At 37.8% G+C, this 22,782-nt stretch overlaps 2 long non-coding RNA genes across 2 annotated transcripts; one reads left to right on the forward strand and one right to left on the reverse strand.

Moving 5' to 3' along the window:
* Positions 1 to 518: 518 nt before the first annotated feature.
* LOC119876599 lies at positions 519 to 12,864 on the forward strand. The gene is made up of 5 exons (XR_005363992.1): positions 519 to 707; positions 3,708 to 3,877; positions 4,737 to 4,838; positions 11,054 to 11,133; positions 12,612 to 12,864. It is a non-coding gene; the product is annotated as an uncharacterized LOC119876599 (long non-coding RNA).
* Positions 11,548 to 14,067, reverse strand: LOC119876598. The gene is made up of 2 exons (XR_005363991.1): positions 13,951 to 14,067; positions 11,548 to 12,085 (listed from the first exon to the last, which is right to left on the reverse strand). It is a non-coding gene; the product is annotated as an uncharacterized LOC119876598 (long non-coding RNA).
* Positions 14,068 to 22,782: the final 8,715 nt, after the last annotated feature.

The raw sequence follows: 22,782 nt of genomic DNA on the forward strand, positions 1-22,782 counted from the left end.
GCTTACATATATTCTCAACTTATCTGAATTTACTTCAAATTTATAATCATTATATTCAAGTGAGATATAGAAACTTTACTCTTATAAAGCTGTATTCCTCTATAGTCTTCTCTCTTTTTCAGTGCTATTATCATGACGTGTAGTATGCTTGTGTATATGTTACAAAGCCAACACTATACATGATTATAATTATTACTAGATTTATTCAGAAAAGCCTATTTCCTCCACAACAAGCAACCTCTGGTGCCACTCCTCGAAGTGCAGCTCTGGGCATGTGCATAATCTCCCTGACCAATAGGGATGATTATGGTTTTACCCAGACTCTCTATGTCTCTCCCTTTCCCTGACCTCCCCACTAAGCTTCTGGCTGCTTTGCCTCTATTGATACCACACCCAGCTGTTAGCTTCCACTAATTGCTAGTTGATTGCTAGTTGATTTCTTTTATTTTCTTTTTTTTTTAAGATTTTATTTATTTATTCATGACAGACACACACAGAGAGAGAAGCAGAGACACAGACAGAGGGAGAAGCAGACTCCATGCAGGGAGCCTGATGTGGGATTCGATCCCGGGTCTCCAGGATCACGCCCTGGGCTGAAGGCGGTGCCAAACCACTGAGCCACCAGGGCTGCCCCTGCTCTGTTGTTTTCAACCACAAGCTTAAATTCTCCATCGACTCAACCAGTTAAATTCAAGCATCTTTTCCAGGTTAGTGTATTTGCAGTGTTTGAGGCATGCTCCAGCTCTAGGAGGAATATTCTGAACTGTCTTTTCCTCTCTGTTAAATGTCTCGTGGTCTGTTGTTTCACTTGCTGTTAATGTGAACCTATCAGTGTCCTCTTAATGGCTCACCACTAACATCTTCCTTGTTTGACAGAGTCTTCAGGCATGAATTTCCCCATAGTCTGTTCCATACAACCTCAGTCCCCTTAGGTAAAGTTACAGAGCTCTCGGTTTTTGTGGACTGCCTATTCTCCTGAACCACTTTGACAGAACCTTTGCATGCCTGCTCTGGAGTTGGGGGAAAAGGCAATAGCCCACGTGTTCCAGAGTGAAACTGTTGGGTTGGCAGGTGTCGGAGGCCCCAGTCTTCTTGCCTTGCTCCTCTGTGTGTGGAATCTCTGCTTCATGAACGCGCTGTAACAGGGGTGATCAGAGTTCAGTATTCTTTGTCCACCAGGTCTTTCATCCATTCTGCCCTAGTTCTTTCAACTCTGTCTGCCTAGAATTGTTCTTAAACATGGTGTTAGCTCTTCAGGCTGCCATGCCGGAAATCCTGCTCCTTTCTTGTCTTCTTTGCCTTATAGCAACATAATTTCCTTTTTGACCACAAATTTGGCCACAAATTTCTCCTTGCTTATTCCACTTTTCTTTTGCCTCTGGGAACAGTGGAACATGTGATATGAGAACACAATGCTGAAGGCAGTCGCAGCATTGGACATTAGGCTGTTGTTCTGATGGCCTCTTTACCTGATAGGTGGGTGAGGTTACTTTTCTCAAGCTTTGGGAAAACCTAAACAGAAAATTTTTACTACCACCAAAGGGAATATATGTTCAGCAGAATCCCTGTGACTAGGTTTATAGTGCAGGGTCTTCTTAAAAATAGCCTCATTCGCTTTCTCCAGTTTCTGTCCATAGAGCACCTATGTTATAACTTGATTTCTTGACTGTGCTCAGAGATTAAAGAGAATGTTCAGGGAACTGTATATGATCTATTGGAAAGTATTTTAAAGCTACTGGTGTAGGATCGTCGCAGATCTGGTTCAGATCTAGCCCTTTGCCCTTCTCCTCTCTAAGGGCCAAAGGAATATATAAAACTATTATTATTTTTAATGCTCTCATCCTCCCCAATAACAAGGTACCCCACAATTGATAGACATTGAAATAAGTCTGTGGATTATGAAGATGTTTAAGAGTTCAAATCCCTTCTAGAGCTACGTAATGGAAGTGGATACAGAGTGATATGAGGGAAAGGAATGTGTTAAAAATTATTCTTAGACCCTTAGGATTGTGCTGTAGTATATTAAATATCTTATCGGGAGTGTGCAAAGGGAGGACATAAAGGACTGAAGCTCCCAGGAATTAAAAGCTGTGGTGAGGAGAGTGAGCCCATAAGGAAATTGAGAAGTGGAGATCAGGATGGAAGAAGGAGAAAATCAGGAGGTTCTGGGGTAAGATAATCTTTTATGTAAGGAAAACAGTGAAGATATGATTTGCTCTTGAGACTTTATGACAGAGGAAGGCTGAAAAGGATCCTCTGATTCTGTGGCAAGGGTGTCATTGGTGACTTTAGGAGGAATCATTTGTGTGAGGATTGGGGTGGAGTTATGTTGTGGAGGTTTGTGGGATGAATGGGTTGGTGACTTGGTGGAGATGGACACTTGAGGCAGGAGATGACTGCTTCAAACCTCTTTTCCTTTTTGAATCCGGGAGAGGCAGTTTGAGAGCAGGAAGGTACCAGAGGAAGGAAGAGATAAGTCTTACTGTGGAGAGGAAGTTTATCATAAGAAGGGATGAGGACATCAACTCTTCTACTATATGGAGTGAGCATGGAGTAAAACAATATTGGAATAGGCAACCATTCTGGCCCTGACACTTGTTGCTTGTGTAACCCTATGAAAACAAAACATTTAGTCTCTTTGTAGCTCCGTTTTCTCATCTGCAAGATGAAAGTAATGAAGGCTACGCTGAAAGGTTCCCATGTCAAATAAAATCATGTATTGATACAACAGGTACATAATAAGTTTCTAATAAATGTTTCTTTCTTTGCTTCACCTTGCTTGCCCTATTTAATTTCAAATGTAGATGAAAATGCTATTAATGTTTTGTTTCATACACAGCCACCTTTACAAGAACACTGGCTATTCCATTAAAATCATCTGATATTTATTGAGCACCTCTATAAACAAAGAAGGGCTTAAGCATGTAGGTGACACAGTTTGATTGCATTTAAATATGGTTGCTCTGTCTCAATTGTAGAGAAAAAAAAAAAAGCTATATACAAGAGTGTGTAGGAGCATAGGGAATATCTAGGCTCCTCATAGGCCCAGGTCCTGGGGACCACGATGGCTGTGTGGGAGACTGACTTGAACTGATTTGGGAAAATTCTAGGTGAGAGCATCGACAGACATGGAAAGTGACTAGACCCGGAGGGTGAGTGGAGAGAATGAGACAAAGATGATAATCTAAGTTTTGACTTGGACACTCAGAGGGATATTAGTGTCAGTCATCGAGAATTGTCTTGGTGATTGATCAGTTGAATGACTGCTGTCCCTAAAAGCTATGGTAAGCACATCAGTAACATACTCCATATATCTCACTCCATATATGCTCACTCCATATAGTAGAGGAGTTAATGTCCTCATCCCTTCTTATGATAAACTTCCTCTCCACAGTAAGACTTATTTCCTCCTTCCTCTGCTGCCTTCCTGCTCTCACACTGAAGCAGTCAGTCGTCTCCTGCCTCCAAGTGTCCATCTCCACCAAGTCACCACCCATTCATCCCAGAAACCTCTACAACATAACTCCACACCAATCCTCACACAAATGATTCCTACTAAAGTTCAGAGGATTTCTAACAATAGTGTGGAATTAAATGAACTTTTGGCGTGATCTACACAGGAGAGTATGAAATATATGAAAATGTCTATAAATTTTTTAGGCAGTAGTGCTCTAAGGAGTCCCAGAACTAATTATTGCCACATTCAGTTTTGCAGAAAATTTTTCGGTGAATACTGCCAATCATGTAAAAACTCCATGTGTTTCTACACGTGTCACTTATAGAAAAAGTTGCTACAGGAAGTTAGCAGCCTTCCCCATGCTCTTTCCAGACGTGGAAAGCTCAGCTATGGCTACTGTGGGGGAGCGGGAGGAGCGAGGTAAGATTCCACTCAGTGCTTTTTCTTCTGTCTGTGTTTTGACTGTCATCCTTTCAGCTTGTAACAAAAGGAATGGGTTTTCCTGTGGCTAGATGGGCCTGAGAGGTTTGAAAAGTAAATCATTAAAGGGTTTCATGATGAGATTGAAATATATTATTGATATGCTGAACACCACATGGGTATAAAACGAAAGCAAAGTAAACAGAGAATGTCTCCCCACTGACCCTAGCGAGGAATTTCCAGATGCTGTCACAGCAGGCTCTGTGGATGGAACCTTTGCTGCTTCCCGGAGGTCAAATTTATGACCTTTCCTGGACACACACACACACACACACACCCTGAACACATGTGTGCATATACACACATTCTTCTAAAGTTGATTATTGTAAGCTTCTGGTAGTATCTGTTGCTTTCCTGCCTTGAGTGGACTTAGGACAATTAAAATGAGTTTCAGGGACATATATGATTTGAAGAGCCAGGAGAATTTGCCTTCTACCAGAGGAAGCCTAGATTCTACATTAAAATCATAATGGACACCATTGAGGTTCTTTTTTATGGTTCACAGTCTAATAGAGCATCAGAGATACGAGAGAAATCTTAGCTCAATACCTCAATATTACAGATAAAAAATAGCAGAAGGTATAAGTACTTTATCATAGTTATGATATCTATAAACTATATCATAATTTATAGTTTATATCATATATCTAAAACTATATCATAGTTATGATAAAGTACTTATATGAACATATAAGTTCAGGCAACTGCTCTGTGGCAGAACACAGATTAAAACAAAACAAAACAAAAATCTTTCTTTTCCTTTTCAGCCACATTTTATAATGTGTTATCTCCTTTTCAGTTTTTCTCAGTGACTTTCCGAGAGACATATGAATAATCCCAAGCAGAGAATAATCTGCGAATCAGTTCTTCATTCCCTTTGTTTTCCCTAGAAAAGCTTTAGGTGAGTTATACTTCCTTTAGATTATTTTGGTTTATGTGTAACCTATCGCTGCAGGGGTCCACGTTCCATGAACATGCCATGTGGCAGAAGAAAAGCAATCTGAGATTTAAACAATTAATTTCTTTTTTTATGATTTTATTTTTAAATAATCCTCATCCCTAATATGAGGCTTGAACTCACAACATGAGATCAAGAGTCACATGTTCTATCAACTGAGCCATAAAAAAATGAATTTCTACCTGTAGAGTTCAATGGTTTAGTTATCTGAGATTAAACATAGCTGCTTTTCTGTTTTATTTGCTGCAATATGCATGCTTTAATGCATGTTCTAATGAGGGTCACTATACCTCAGAACTGTATGTACTTTCCATCGTACAGTTTGCTTTAAGTATATTTATATTCTAAAATGCATTAAGTGTATTTATTTCTAAAACCTAGTTTATGGCAAAGTTTATAATTTATACACTAAAAATAAAGTAAAATAAAGTAAATATAAAAAAATAAAAAATAATAAAGTAAATATACTCGAGGTAGAAGGGGGATCACGGATTTTAGAGTAAAGTGAAACCTGGTTTCAAATCCCATCTCCTCCAGTTCCCCGCTTTGAGAAACACACAGGCCGATCCATGTCCCTGTTTTTTCAGTGGCATTGTGTGTGAACTGTGGATCCCATAGCATAGTTGCAAAGATAGTATAAAATAATACTCTTAAAGGCCTCATGCACCGTAGACAGTTCGTAAGAGGCATGACAAAGCGAGCCAAGCAGTCCATCCCTATTTGCTTGGTTTAATGTTCTATCACAATTCTGTGAGCTACATTTGGACTATATCATCCTGTTAGGAAAAATTAATAATAAAATAATTAATTTTTCCTTCTGAAAGGAAAAATTCTATCCAATGCAAAGTAAAATGAAAGGATAGCATGATTGTCATCCTTTTGGCATTCATTAAATTATTAGACTATTTCCAGCATTCTTCCAGTCTTGAGAGAATGTGTATGCAAAGGGAACTTCCAAAGGAGCAATAGGGTCCCCATTCAACTCCACTGAACATGACAGTGGCTGTAAGCAGGTTGGTCAGTGCTGGTGCTGTCACAGCACACCCTGACCAGCAAAGGACCACGGCTGCTGCTCAGAGTGGGACACGTGTATTACCTGTTGGTGAGGGTCTGGCTCTCAGCTGTAATTGCTGGACAGCCTCTCCCAGTGATCTCATCCCAGTCTCTCATTTTACAGACATGGACATGAAAGTATACAAATTCCACTTGAAAACTCAGTGAATAGATTTGGCATCTAACAAACAGATGACCTAAGTAGAGTGTTCTGAGGTGAAGCAGGTTATGCAAGTTATCAAAAAATGTGAAATGACAGTGCTTTCAGTTTTTAAAAATTGCTGTGTTTAGTTTTAGTTTCTCTAGACATTTACTTTTATTTTCCTTGACTTTAATTTTCTTTCACCCTATGGATGATTGATAGACAATTAATTCCAAAACAATACTTTAAATTGCTATATGAAGGCATACTTTTTTTTTCTTGAAGTTCCTTACTGAGCAACTGCTGTAGACAAATGCCTCCCTGTTTCTTTATTCTTTTTTTTTCCCCAAGAGATGAGTGATTGTTTCCTTCCACAGATTAAACTGAATCTCAAGGTTAGAGCATGCATTTTAGCTCTTAGTTCCACTGATTTAGTTCTTTTTTCCTAACATGATTCGCTTGAATACTATTTGCTTTTGTGTGTGTGTGACTTTTCTTCAATTATTGATTCATGTGGTTTAGGTTCTTGGTTTGGGTCCTTTTGTGCAACAGCTTTTTAGAGTAGTCCAAGTGGGAACATAAAGAGGCTATTTTAGAGGTATTTTAATCTTTGCCCAAAGCATCTGGAACCTTCTGAGTGAATACATTCCCACAAGTATCATAATCTGTCTGTAACAATTTTAATGAAAAAAATTGTAAATACCAGCCGTGTGATACTTGCACGCCTAAAGCTAGATTCTCTAAGAGGGGAAATAAAAGGTGTTTCTACACTAGCTTCATTGAAGCTGCATTATCATTAGGGGCGAACTGACTTCTATCATGTGCAGGGGAAAGGGGCCAGATGTGAGTTCTGTATATCACAGACATACAAGGCATATGGTGGAAGGTGCTGGAGTTGGTTCATGTTTTCTTCACAGAATATGATATAACCAAAGGATTCATACCTCTATTGAGTTTGTGAACCAAATTCAATTCATGTTTTAGGAATTTTACAGGGTTAAATTTTAGAGATAGAAATACTTGGGTTTTTGAGAAAAGAACAGGGTTAAATTTTTGAGACAGAAATATTTGGGGTTATTTTCTCTTTAATAGTTCCAAGGTCATGCTGAATAATGTAGATGAACCCTGAAAATGATTATTTTTATGTGAATTTTCCCAAATATTAGTTGGTAAGATTGAGATGAGTAAAATATCTAAATAACTTGAGTTACTCTTTCACTTATTTATGTGTTTACTTATTATTTTTTTTTTGGGGTGGGGGGAGATTAGGAATCATATAGTCATGTCCAGCCTATGTTGGCAGAAATTTGTTTATACCTAAGGTAAATAATAAAAACCTTGAGTCGGTTAATGGACACTGTATTTCCCTTCCTTTTTTCTTTTTTCCTTATTTAAATTGTAAACAACGTATCTTATGAGGAACTGGAGAAGCAGTGAGTAGTCCAAAGCAAATAATTACCTTTTCTCTTTGTTTACGAGGTTCAGAGAGAACTTCTTTTTCCTTTTCATTAAAAAAAACCCAAAACAAAAAACTCCCTCTTCTTTCTCCAGAAAAATTTAATGGTAAGAAATAATCCCAGCCCCACTAACATCGTTAATAAGAATGGAAAGCGCTGGGCATCAGCCTCACTGCCCGATGCCTTCTTTCCCTTCCTGAGTGAGGAATGTTAACTGCATTGTGCTGTAATGAGCCATGCCCAAACTACTGTTTTCTGGTCCACTGTTTATTTGATTTCTTTATTGTAATGAAACTCAGATGGTTGGTGTTTACACTAGCAGTGTGCTGGGCGATCACGCTGGGAACCGTTCTAATTAGCTGCAAGTGGGTCTCAGAATTAGAATGGAGGAAAGAACAAATTTTTAGTAACGACTTTAAATTGAAGCCCTCATTTATTTTCATTATGGCCAGACCAGAAGCAAGCTAATGTTTCCCAGGTCTTTCCATGCAGGGCCTGTGGCTGAGCTCAGTGGAGTAGAATTCAACTATTTCAGATGCACTCAGCCTCCATTGCTCAAGGAAGGGGAATTTTAAGATAATATTAGAATGGGCACCCACTAGAATTGTCAGGGCAGAAGACAAAGTGCACAGGAGCAGTGTGGTACTTTTTTCAACTTTGAACACAGAGAAAGTTATGTTTTTTGAATTCTGTGATCTAAAAACACCTTTTCTTCCCTGAGTGTATTTTCAGAAATGAAATCTTTTGGTGTCCATAAAGAGTGACCAGTGAATTACATTTTACCATTCAGCACATAACAGAGACCACAGGCTAACAAGAAAATGGCTTGCTCTAATGAGCCAGTGTTTATATATCTTCAGGATTTGTGGTATTCATTCTTTGGAAGCAACTAATTGGTCAATCATATGAGATTGGAACTATCCAGTCATACTTCATGTAGAGGGTATCTCTAACACATTTTCTGTAGCACAGAACATCTTTTTAATGAAGACAGCATGTAGCCAGATGTCTTCTAAGACTCCTTTTGAAATGTAATTCTAGTATGTGAATTTGTAAAACATGATTTATAAAATTATGCACCTTGCAGGGATAGTCAGAAGTTCCTCTCTGTAGAAGCACTTATGTATATATCTTTGCATATTTATTTTATTATCAACCAACATTAGGGATGTCTTTAAAAAAGTTTTTTTCAAGATTTTATTTATTTGGGTGCCTGGATGGCTCAGTCGGTTAAGCGTCTGTCTTTGACTCAGGTGATGATCTCAGGGTCCTGGGATCGAGTCCCTCTTCAGGCTCCCTGCTCAGCAGGGAGTTCATCTCTCCCTCTCGCTCTGCCCCTGCTCTCTCTCTCTCGGTCACTATGTCTCTGAAATCAGTGAATGAATGAATGAATCAATCTTTAAAAAAAGATTTTATTTATTTGAGAAAGAAAGAAAGCACAGTCCGGGGGAGGGGCAGAGGGAGAAAGGAGCAGACTCCCCGCTGAGCAGGGAGCCTGACATGGGGCTTCATGCCAGGACTCTGGGATCATGACCTCAGCTGAAGGCAGACACTCAACCAACTGAGCCACCCAGGTGCCCCCATTGGTGATGTCTTTAATGAAAGTTTAGAAAAAAGCAGAGTTTAAACCATTTGATGATTGCTATATAGAAACTCAGATGTGTTTTGCAGAAATAATACACTTTTTATAAACTTGTACTGGAAGACTTTTGTTTCTGTCCTTTAAAATGTGGCAGTGTTAATAATCTGACTTTTCTCCTGATTGGGAACAAATCCTACATTTGATAAAGTACTTGTACCTAGAAGAAACATTATATGTTCTCATTCATTTGGGGAATATAAATAATAGTGAAAGGGAATAGAAGGGAATGGAGAAGAAATGGGTGGGAAATATCAGAAGGGGAGACAGAACATGAAGACTCCTAACTCTGGGAAACGAACTAGGGGTGGTAGAAGGGGAGGAGGGCATGGGGTGGGGGTGACTGGGTGACGGGCACTGAGAGGGGCACTTGACGGGATGAGCACTGGGTGTTATTCTGTATGTTGGCAAATTGAACACCAATAAAAAATAAATTTATTATTAAAAAAAGAAAAAAAAAGAAATCTTAACAGCACTTCATACTCACTGGGATTGCTGTAATCAAAAGACAAATAATAACAAGTGTGGGTGAGGATGTAGAGAAACGAGCTCTCATTCTCTGCTGGTGAGATTATAAAATGGTGCAGCCACTTTGGAAAATAGTCCAACAGTTAAGTAAGAATTACCACACGAACCAGAAATTCCACCCATAGGTATACACCCAAGAGAAATGGCAACACGTGTCCACATAAAAACTTATACATGAATATTTTTTAACAGCATTATTCATTATAGTCAAAAGACAGAAACAGCAAAAATGTCCATCAGCTGATGAATGAGTAAATAAAATGTGGTATTTCCATATAATAATAGTCAAAAGATGGAAACAGAAGAAATGGTCCATCAGCTGATGAATGAGTAAACAAAATGTAATATTTCCATACAATGGAATATTATATAGCTTTAAAAGGAATGAAGCACTGATACACAATACAACTAGATGAATTTTGAAAATATTATACTAAGTGAAAGAAGCCACTTACAATCCAGGTTTTATGGTTCCATTTATATGAAATGTGCAGAAAAGGCAATCTATAAAGTCAGAAAGTAGATTAGTAGTTGCTTAAGGCTGGTAAAGGGGATGATGGAATTTGGGGGTGATAGCTAAAGGATGTGGATTGTTGAATATATTCTAAAATGTATTAGTTGGACATATCTGTTAATATACTAAAAAATTGACGTATTTTAAATGCCATACAATTTTAATTGTATGGTGTTGAATTACAGCTAAAGAAAGCTCTAACAAAAATATAAATTGATGCTTACATGCTTTGACTTTACATATATATATATATATATATATTTTTTTTTTTTTTTTGTAAAAGAGAATGGACCTATGGAAAAATTCTTTTGCAGCAACCAGGCATGCAGGACTCTGCAGTTCTAGGAAGTACATGTATTTCCTTTTCCCAACTTTTACTGATCTTGTCCCTATCTGGAAAGTTTTTCCACTGTATAAAGCCTTCTCATTCTCTGTGGTCTACCAGCAATGCTCTTTTCTTCTGTGAAGCCTTCCTTGATGAATCTGTCTGAAGACTTTTTCCTTGGTATTCTTACAGAACTGATGGGTAACTATCATCTCCTGAATGTTGATCAGAAGCATCTCTTAGATATTACTTAATTTAAATCATTTTATAGATGAGAGCACAGACATATATAGAAGAAGAGTGCCTTACTCAAAGTCACACCACTATTTTAAATATCATCAAGGTTTCTCTATAGAGTCTTGACACCAAGAATGAAGTGCCTCCAACCCTCAAAAAATGAACAGGGAAAAAAATTATGTTTTTTCCTTAATTTTGTCACCATAAAATCATCTTCTTGCTCTGATACACCTGACATTTCTTGCTTGATTGTGGAACTACAGGAGGTGATATTGGAGGAAAGAAGGTCTCTCTGGGAGGCAGAAGGTGATGCTGGAAAAGCAGGCCAATTTAGAGCTTTATGGTAGGTTTGAATTTCAGCTCTGAAGATTTCTTATACCCTTCCATCCTATTTCTAGTAAAGATATGTGTGTTATAGGGATAACCAAATTTTTTTTTAAGATTTTATTTATTTATTCATGATAGACACAGAGAGAGAGAGAGGCAGAGACACAGGCAAAGGGAGAAGCAGGCTTCATGCAGGGAGCCCGATGTGGGACTCGATCCCAGGTCTCCAGGATAAGGCCCTGGGCTGAAGGCAGCGCTAAACCGCTGAGCCACTTGGGGATCCCGGGAAAACCAAATTTAAATGGTGATTGTTTCCTGTATGAGATAATACCCATGATCTTTATAACTTCTCCCTTGCATAATGTTCAGAGACATGATGTATGCATGATGTAAAAGAGGTAATAGATGGAAAAAAGAGAATAGCACAGGCTTTATGGGAATTCATTTTTAATCCAGTTAACCATGTAGATTTTGAGAGAACAAATTGGATCTGAAGGGGTCTAGTTCTTGGACCTATGGTAACAAACTTGTTCTTTTCTGTGTCTCCAGAAGAAATGATGGGTGTAAAGTAAGTAATACCTCTCTGCCTCATGGTCCTTCTATGAGAGTGCATTAGAAACTATAGAAGCTAAATTTCTGGAAGTTGCAATATAGAGTTTATAAGAATTATAATCTACATTTTCTCAACTTAGTTTAAAAATTGTCTTTCTGTTTTTATGGCATCCTTACTGTTGTACTAAGAGTCACAGGCAGTTAAAAAAAAAGGCACTGGGTGTTGTTCTGTATGTTGGCAAATTGAACACCAATAAAAAATAAATTTATTATTTTAAAAAATGGCACATGAGATGGTCTCTGTCTTTGAAAGCACTCCACTCTCTTTTTCTTCTCCTGCCTGCTCTAATGTGGATCAGCAGGCAAGGGAAGTTGCTTCTCTTGGCACGGAGTGTCCTGTCCTCCAAATTCTCTTTCTGCAAATGAAGGCAGAGATATAAATCAGGTCAGTCCTCTTATTCCAATCTATTTTCCATCAGAAAACCCTGAGTAAATCTAATTTTTAAATCTTATTTAGGCAAGTCATCATTGCACCTATTTTCTCCATCAGATAAACACAGAGGGAAGTCTTAGATTTGCAAACCTCCAATATATTATGCGTGACACAGGAAGATCCTTAGGGTAGAAATTCAAAGTGATATTTAGGGGCAGAAATATAACTTGAGAGAGGAAGACCCTGGAGAAGCCACCATGGCCATCCTTGACTTGTTGTTTGCAGGACCTAATATTATTGACATAACTGCATTTTAAGCACTGATTCTGGAATTAGACTGTTAAAGCTGAGCTATACTAATCAGCTGAATTCCAGAGGGGATACAGAACAGGTGTGCTTGGCATTTTGCTCTGTGAATGTTTTTATCCTGTCTTCGATTGGTAATGATAAATCATATGTTCCTAATTCTGTTCTTCTGTGTCTTATTTTTAACTTCATCCCACATCAAGGAAAACAAGACTGAGGGATGACTGCTGGCTTCCTTGTCTCCTCTGCAGATTCCTGAAGTTACGTCTTCTAAATACTGTAGGTTTTTAATTCTCCTTGGATTATTTAATCACGAGTGTCTTGGTCCTGTTTGTGGATTCATACGAAGCATCTCATAAAGGTGAAGGAAGGATAAGGACCCAGAGGCCCTTAGAATGGAGGCTATGTTACCATCTTGGCTTGAAGTATGGAAACATCCCTGTGATTACTGTAGCCCTGAAGTTAAAAGGGAATTTTTGGAAAGTTTTAAACCATAGGACTATCTCCAGGGGCTCAGATATTTTATTATTATTATTCCTTCATTATTACTTTAGAAGGAATGAAATCAATTTGGAAATTGATTCGATTCATACAGTAAGAAAAGTATTAGTAGGAGAAAGAATTTTTAAAAATGAAGAAAGAAACATGCATTGATTTGGGAGGAATGAATTTTATTTCATGCAAAGGTTAAATCACAAAGGAAAAACTAAGAAGATATCCAAAACCAAAAACATTTCCTGTAATTGCTTTTAAAAGTGGGACCAGGAGAAAGGAATATTTTAGTTGTGACTATATTAGGAATGATAGCAATGATAACTGTGGCCCAAAAACATGGAACAGATGACAAGGGGCAAAACTCAGAAAGGAAACAAATGACTTCCTCAGAGAAAAATCATATCTAGATATTATGGGAAGTCCCTCTTAAAGCTAAAACCAGGGGCACCTGGTGGCTCAGTAGTTGAGCGTCTGCCTTTGGCTCAGGTCCTGATCCTGGGGTCCCGGGATTGAGTCCCACATTGGGCTCCTTGTGAGGTGCCTGCTTCTCCCTCTGCCTATGTCTCTGTCTCTCTCTCCATGTTTCTCATGAATAAATAAATACAATCTTAAAAAAAAAAAAGAAAGCTAAAACCACGGGTTTAATGAAAGAAGCAAATTGAGAACCAGAGCTACTTAGAGCAAATTTGGACAATTTGAGAGGGCATCGGTGGGAGGATCAGAATCCAGTCCTGCTAGCACGATTAGGTTGAGCCTGAAGATGACAAGATTATTAAAATGGGGCAGCAGGTTCAGTCTGTACCACTGGGAAACATGCTCTTGGGACTTTTGATTTATGAGTCTGAGCCAGCAGTCTCAAGTTGGCTCTCTTTGTCCTACAATTAGGCCCAGAAACATATTATGTTCTGCTAATACAGTTTTTAAAAATATTCATTTTCAAATGAGTAATTAAAAAAAAAACTGAATAAATCCCCGGACCCAGCACCTCACAGTGCAGCAGTCAGCTGGAGCTGAGCAATGGAAGTCATCCTTGGTGAGAATTCTTACCTCTTTCCTCTTGTTAATGTCTCCATTTGCCCAGCTTCTCTCCTTTATGTCACCCACTTGGCCTCTGCAGGCATTTGGGCCTGTGACATCTGTTAAAAAAGAAAAAGTTATACTTAAAATGAGACAAGCTAAAGGGAGCTGGCTGACACATAAGAGCATAGTCCAGACCTGGGTGAGATAATGGAGTGAGGGAGGGTGTCATGGGGGTAAAGTTAGCCTCCCTCAGCCTTGTAAAATTAGGCCAGCTTTGGGTAAATAAGAGATGATCTTGGTAGACCCAGGAAGCATTAGTTTCATAGCTCTTATTGGTAGATTTTTTTTTATAATTTTTATTTATTTATGATAGTCATCAGAGAGAGAGAGACAGGCAGAGACATAGGCAGAGGGAGAAGCAGGCTCCATGCACCGGGAGCCTGATGTGGGATTCGATCCTGGGTCTCCAGGATCATGCCCTGGGCCAAAGGCAGGCGCCAAACCGCTGCGCCACCCAGGGATCCCTCTTATTGGTAGATTATCATAAGAATCCATCCATCCATCCATCCTCCATCCATCCAGAGCTGTGGGTAGATTATCACAATCCAGAATCCAGAGATGTGTTGTTGAACAAAGAAATTTAAAGAAAAAAGAAAAAAGAAATTTCAGGGATCATGGGTCAGGTGCTCAAATCACTGTAGATAAATGGTTGAATCATGCCAGCTGTGTGGCTATAGGGACTTGCCTGACCTGTGGCAAAGGAGACTATCTATACCTTCTATAAAACTGTTCAAATGAAAAACAGATAAACTCTGGGGCTTGTCAAGACAAAACCTATCAAAAACATGCTTGCAGGACACTAGAATTTCTGGTTTATAGAGCTTGAAGGAAATTTATGGGGATGGCATTGCCAGAAGAAGATAGAACCATAAGAGAAACGGTTTTAGTATGAAGGACCCCACAACTGAATACTGTAAGTGGTATTTTTGTTATTTTTATTGTTATGTAATAGAATTTTAAAAATTCAATTAAGGTATTTTAATAGTTGTAACAAAGGGCCTTAACTGAAGTGGAGGACTGTTTATTTCTTTAGGAAAGTAAGTATAATGTGGAAAGTGAGGACATGGGAATATGATGTATTCAGAGAGTAAAATGTTTGTATGTTTTCCAAACTCATATGTTGATTTCCTAGCCTCTATTATTGGTATTATTAGGAGATGAGGGATTATTAGGAGATGGGGATTTTGGGAGAGGCGATCAGTCATGAGTGTGCAGCCCTCATAAAAGAGATTAGTGCCCTTATAAAAGAGATGCCAGAGAGCTCCTTTTTCCCTTCCACCATGTGAGGACATAGTGAGAAGACAGCCATCTGTGACCCAGGAAGTGGGTTCTCATCACCAGATCTGCTGACACCTTGAGCTTACTGGCCTCCAGAATTGTGACAAGTGAATACTGTTTAAGCCACCCAGTCTAGGGGTATTTTTTACTACAGCAGCCTGAATGAACTAAGGCAAAATAAACTTGCATAAGAATAAACACAAGTATAAAGATAGAAGAGAACAGAGGTGATGGAGAAGAGTTAGAGATCAGAAGGAAGCCCACCAAGAATTGTGACCTGCGAAAACTTCCAAAGCTCAGGATATCCAAGAGACATAAGAACAAGGAACAGCAATGAGAACAACAAAAGGGAAACGGACTCATAGCTATAGAGAACAAACTGGTGGTGGCCAGAGAGGAGGGATAAGGAGATGAGGGAAAGGGATTAAGAGGTCCTGACTTCCAGTACAAAATAAGCAAGTCATGGGGATGAAAAGTACAGCATAGAGAATTTAGTCAATAATATTATAGTAATTTTTTATGGTGATAGATGGTGGACTACACTTATCATAGTGAGCATTTCTTAATGTATACAATCGTAGAAACACTATGTTGTACACCTGAAACTAATAAAATACAGTCTGTCAACTATACTTCAGTTTTAAAAAAATAGGGATAATCAATATTCACTACTATTTTTAATTATATGTGTGGTAACCTCCCTCACATATAGAAACGTCATGAAAATCTACTTACTGTAGAAATGCCATTTTTTTGTTTTGTTTTGTTTTTGTTTGTTTTTGTTTTTGTTTTTGTTTTGTGGCGAGGTGCAGGTGAGGCAAACAGCTAAATTCCACGTCTGGAGCAGAGGAAAGAAAATGCCCATAGGAGATGAGATACAAGCAAAATGAACTGAGATCAAAAGTCCAGCAAGAAAAAGAATTTGAAGCTAGATGTGACCATGAGAACATGAGACTGGTATTTTGCAGGGATCTTGGAGAAGTTTTAGGCATATCCCGCAGGATGTGGAATAGGGACTCAAGCCAATTTCATTTAAATCTCAAAGGATCAAATGACCTTAGGCGACATCGCATTACAATGTTAGTTTGCCCAATGCAGAATACCTGATGCTCATTGAGTTTTCTTTCCTTTTAATAAGCTTCCTGCTGATCCAGTAATAAGCTGGCCAATGCAATGCTAAGACCACCTTGGAACACCACCTCCCGGTGTGAATGTGGGAAGAGGCACTTGAAGGGGTTGCTGATTCTGGGCTGAGGGTTTTCCACTTGGAATCCTGGTTCCAAGTTATAGTCCCATTAGAAGGATCCCCAAGGAGTAGACAAATGTGCTCTAGTATCCAGTCACCTGTTGGCAGACTCCAAATAAAAGTGAAACAAGGAGCCTTCAGAATAACCGAGTTTATGGTAGTCGGCTGGAATAGAGTTTGAAAAAATAAATATCGCCTTCTTCCTTGGAATGTGCAATTCCTGTGTGCCAGTTGATGAGACTGAAGAAATTCTTGTATGTGAAACATTCCTATGCTGAAATCTCGGTGGTAAATCAAGAGGATGTGTTTGTGGAGACTAAAATCTGCAGTTATTTGCAGGGACTAATGGGACCAGGATAGATAAGTTTAGTAGAAAACTTGATTAAAACACTAAAGGCTTTTCTTCTGTGGATTTAAACATATTCAACTAATTTATTGAGGATATTACTTTATAAAACCTTTAAAAATTATATAGTTCGTTTGACTTAGCAACAATGAGTCTCTCAAGAGAAAAGGGGGATGAAATGAAATCAAACTTGGCTGAGGCTGAGAAGTCTTCCTTTAGTACTTTAGACTTACCTATGTCCTTTTTTTTTTTCTTAATAGTATAGAGTGGCATAAATCTTATCTCCTTATGGTAGTTCTTGCATATGCTGTTTGGTAGTAGTAAAATTAATGTATAGTAAAAAAGATAAGGTTTCTGAATATTGAATGAGCCAAACTCGATGTACCTTTAAAATTTGGCTCAGGGTAGGGCCAGGAAGATTTTAAAATTCAGCAGTAGTTGCTATTCAGAAGGTTGTTCTAGTACCATTGCCAGTAAAAACTCAAAGTGAAAGGTCTAATGTATCACACATTGGATTTGAAAAACTATGTTCAGGGTAACAAGGCAATTCTGGCTCTCTCTCTCTCTGTCTCTCTGTCTGTCCCTCTCACACACACAACACACATACTTCAGAAGTGTCCCAAATTGCTGTCGACTGTGCTGATGTCCTGAGCAAACAGGGTGAGCACAGGCAGGAACGTCTTTACATCCCCATTTTTGCCTTTGCAAACACACATAAAAAAATAATTAAAATGATTAATTCATGCATGAGTTATTTGACACTTTTCTTTCTCGTAAGTGAAGTGTAACCCATTTGGGAAGGTATAGTTCAAGCTAGGAAAGGCAAAAAGGAAAGGAAAGAGGGCTTGAAAGTTGGATTCAGAAAGTACTGTGTTGAGGCTAATACCTGGTGATAGAACTGAAAATATTGGCTGCCAATGAGATGAAATAGGACTTGGCGGGGGGGGCGGTCATAATAGCAGGAGCCTCAGGTCTACTGTTCCAGGTTCATCTGATTGTTACTTTGGTGGTTTCTTCCATATTGACTTTAAAGGATTGTCCCATTGATGGCCACCCCGAGGGCTAAAAGAGACATTAATAATAGCTACCATAACCTGAGTTCCTATTGCATGCCAGGCTCATGCTAAGCACTTAAAAAAGAATTCTGTAACTGAATTCTTACCATTTTATGGAGCAGATATTCTTATCCCGATTTTATACATAGATGAATACTGAGCTAGAGGAAATAATTTTTTTCCTTCCTATTTTGTATAATTGAAAGACAATGAATTTAGAATAATTAAGACTCGTATTTAGATCTTTCACCTGACCTGGGTTGTGGGAGAAACCGTACATTGTAAATTTACGTAGGGAGAATCTTTGTTGAATGTAAACTTAGACACGAGTGTTTCTATGTGAAAAGGAAGACAGTTTTTCCAAAGAACAAATTGGGGTCAGTATGTTTTATGTGGTATATGCAAGGGTCAGAGCAGGTACTCTTTGCTTTCTATTTTCTTCTTTCTAGGGTCAGACTTAGTTTTCTCAGCTTAGTGTAAGGAGAAGAAGCATCAGACTGGAAAGAGCCTGGAGTTTTTACTGAAACATGGGATTGAAGCCTTACTCTGATACTTAGTTACTGTAGAGAGTTCTAAGTGTTTCAACCATCACAAACTCACAGGTAAACTTGGGTATTTAATTTAGATTAAAGATAATGTATACAAAATGCTTGTTAGATAGTAAGCATTCTATACATGGAAGTTATTTTAGGTTTGTTTTACCTCAGTAGTTAGGGAAGTTTTCCAAAGACCCATCATTGACCAGTATGGTGGAATCAGAATGCCTTTCCTTTAACCATTCATTATGGATCAATACTCTATAAATTTATCTATGAGCTTCTTGACTCTACCTCTGTTCTTCCTTAGGCAGCCTCTGTGCTTGGGGTAATCAGTTCCTTGTATTTTTACCTAATCTAGTAGGTGTGCTTCCTCTTACCTCGCCAGAACTAGACTAGACTACAAATCCTAGAATCTCAGGATTTGATGCCAAATCTGTATGAGTTAATCTAGTTTTCTAATTCTGTCCTTTCAACTGTCATCTGTACTGATCCTTAACATTTAGTCTGTTCTTGAAAATACTTCTCAGGATGTCTTTTCCTTTTCTGCCAGGAGGTCTTTCTTTATGAGATCAAGGACAACATGGGGTTTGATCACCAACAACCATGCCAACTCCTGCTTCTCCATGTTTCCATCACTTGAAGTTTTTTTACTGGGTTTATTAAAACTATCTGGTTACTATTTGACTTGATTTAAAATTTAGATGGTCCTGTGGTAACCAAACAGCTTTCCAAATTTCTGCTTAAACATACTGGGACAATTTTATTGGAAAATAGCCTTTAAATATTTAGTTATGATCTAGGTTCCTGGAGTCTTTTCAGATGTATCCATATAAAAATAGAGTTCTAGTACACAGACTTTTATGAGATATAATGTGAAAATGGGCATTAAGTACTTGATGCCAACTCAGCATATTCTAACACCTCCCTTTATTTGTCGTAGTCAAAAGTTGATCTGTTTCACATGGTAAGTGCCAATACTTTAAAATGTTAACTCTTAAATGGAAATAAATCTAAAGTGCATCATGCTCTTACATATTTTTAAATAGTTTTTTTTCCTGATTATAAAACTAATGGATATATATTGTAAACAATTTAGAGTAAAAAGAGGCATAAAAAAAGCAAGTCATTTACCACCCATCTCATGGATCTTATACTTTGCTGTTTAACATTCCATACATTTCTCTATGCATTCAGATATTTTAAAAAGAGGGTCTTAAATATACATTTTGTTTTTAAATCTATTTTTATTGGCTTTTCAATGTATAATCACATACAATAAAATTTAGCAATTTTTAAATGTATAGGTCATTGAGTTTTGTCAAATGCACACTCTTATAACCACTGCTACAATCATGATATAGGATATTTTTCATCATCCTCAAATATTTCTCATATCCATTTGTAATTAATCCTTCCCAACAACCCTGGCTCCATGCAACAACTGACCTGTTTTCTCCTCCTCCTCCTCCTCCTTTTCTTCTCCCCCTCTACCCTCCTCCTTATTTTACTTGCATATAATTGATACACAATGTTACATTAGTTTCAAGTATACAACATACTGTTTCAACAACTCAGTACATTATGCTCTGCTCACCAAAAGTAGGGCTACCATCTGTCACCATGCAACATTATTACAGTTCCCATTGACTGTGTTCCCTATGTTTTAACTTTTATTCTTGTGACTTACTCATTCTGTAACTGGAAGCCTGCATCTCCCACTCTCCTTCACCTATTTTATTCCCCACCATCCTCCACTCTGGCAGCCATCAGTTTGTTCTCTGTATTTATAGGTCTATTTCTGCTTTTCTTTGTTCATTTGTATGGTCTTTTAGATTCCACATATAAGTGAAATCACCTGATATTTATCTTTCTCTGACTTATTTCACTTAGCATAATACCCTCTGGGTTCACATCCATGTTGTCACATATGGCAAGATCTCACACTTTTTTTTATGGCTGAGTTATATCCCATTATATATATATATAATGGGATATATATAATGGGATATATGTGTATATATATATATATATATATATATATATATATATATATATACACACACACACACACACACACACGTATATGTCCCATATATATATGTATATGTATACATATACCACATCTTCTTTATTTATTTATATATCAATAGACACTTCATCTGATTCCATATCTTGGCTGTTGTTAATAATGCTCCAACAAACATAAGGACGCATATATATTTTCAAATTAGTATTTTGGGGACTTTTTTGGGTAAATACTCAGTGGTAGAATTATTGGATCATAGGATAGCTCTATTTCTAATTTTTTGAGGAACCTCCATACTGTTTTCCACAGTGGCTGTACCAATTTGCATTCCCACCAACAGTGCCTGAGGATTCCTTTCTCTCCACATCCTTGCCAACACTTGTTATATTTTTATCTTTTTGATTCTAGCCATTCTTACAGGTGTAAGGTGATATCTCATTGTGGTTTTGATTTGCATTTCCCTGAAGATTAGTGATGTTGAGAATCTTTTCATGTGTCTGTTAGCCAGCCATCTGTATGTTTCTTTGGGAAACTGTCTATTCAGGTCCTCTGCCCATTTTTAAACTGGATTGTTTAGGATTTTTTGGTATTGAGTTGTATACGTTTTTTTAAAAAATATTTTGGATATTAACCCCTTATTAGCTATATCATATGCAAACATCTTCTCCCAATCAGTAGGTTACCTTTTTTTTTTTTTTCATCAGTGGTTTCCTTTGCTGTGTGGAAGCATTTTATTTTCATGTAGTCCCAGCAGCTTATTTTTGCAGCTGATCTATTTTCTTAATTTCCTTTTTGGATTGTTCATTGTTGGCATATAGAAGCATTTGATGTTTATGTGTTGATTTTGTATCCTGTAACTTTCCTGAATTCACTTACTAGCTTTGATATTTTCTCTTTTCTAGTGTATCTTTGGGATTTTCTTTATATAGGATCATGTCATCTATGAATAGAGATAGTTTCACTTCTTCTTTCCAATTTAGATACTACCCCCCCCCCCCCCCCCGCCCACCCTTGCCTAATTGCTCTGACTAGAAGTTCCAGTACACTGTTGAAAAGCAATAGTGAAAGCAGGCATCCTTGTCTTGTTCCTGGTATTATGGGGGGAAACTTTCAGGTAACTTTCACCACCAAGTATGATGTTACCTATAGTTTTTCATAAATATCATTTATTGTGTCAAGGAATTTTCATTCTATTCCTAGGTTTCTAAGTGTTTTGTTATGAAATGGTGTTGGATTTTGTCAGATGCTTTTTCTCCATCACTTGAGATGATCATATGGTTTGTTTCATTCTTTCCACTAATGTGATGTGGTATATTGATTTTCTCATGTTGGACTACCCTTACATTCCTGAGATAAACCCCACTTAATGATGGTGTATAATCCTTTCAGTATGATTTTATGTTTAGATTACTAATATTTTGTATTGGTAATACTATTTATTGATAGTCATAGGATATTGGTCTTTAGTTTTCTGGTGGTTTCTTTGTCTGGCTTTGGTATCAATGTAATGCTGGCCTTCTAGAATGAGTTAAGAGCTTTCCCATCCTCTTACTCAGTGGGGGGTGGTTAGGGAAGAAGGGGAAGAGGAAGAGGAAAGGAGAATATCTTAAGCAGGCTCCACATCCAGCTCAGAGTCTCATGTGGAGCTAGATCTCAGAACCCTGAGATGATGACCGGAGCCAAAATCAAGAATTGGATGCTTAACAGACTGAGCCACCCAGCCATCCCTGTAATGAGGTTTTTAATTATTGATCCAATCTCTTTACTTACTATATGTCTGTCCATTTTTTAAAAATTTCTTCTTGAGTCATTGTGGTAATAAGTGTGTTTCTCGAAAATTTTCTCTTTCACCTAAGTTATCTAATTTGTTGGCACACAATTATCCATAGTATTCCATTGTAACCCTTTTTATTTCTGTAATGTTGGTCGTAATGTCTCCACTTTTCTTTTTTTATATAAATTTTATTTATTTATTCATGAAAGACACAGAGAAAGGCAGAGACACAGGCAGAGGGAGAAACAGGCTCCATGCTGGGAGCCTGATGTGGGACCTGATTCCGGGTCTCCAGGATCACGACCTGAGCTGGAGGCAGATGCTTAACCGCTGAGCCACCCAGGCTTCCCTCCACTTTTATTTCTGAGTTTAGTTACTTGTGTCTTCTCTCTTTTTCTTACTTAATTTTGTTGATCTTTTCAAAGAACAGACTTTTGGTTTTGTGATTCTTTTTATTGTTTCTTTTTATTGTTTTTATTGCTTTCTGCTTGTTTATTTATTTGATTAATCTCTGCTCTACTCTTTATTATTTCTT

Source organism: Canis lupus, chromosome 9 (genome assembly GCF_011100685.1).
Source record: "Canis lupus familiaris isolate Mischka breed German Shepherd chromosome 9, alternate assembly UU_Cfam_GSD_1.0, whole genome shotgun sequence".
In the NCBI taxonomy this organism is placed as follows: Eukaryota; Metazoa; Chordata; class Mammalia; order Carnivora; family Canidae; genus Canis; species Canis lupus.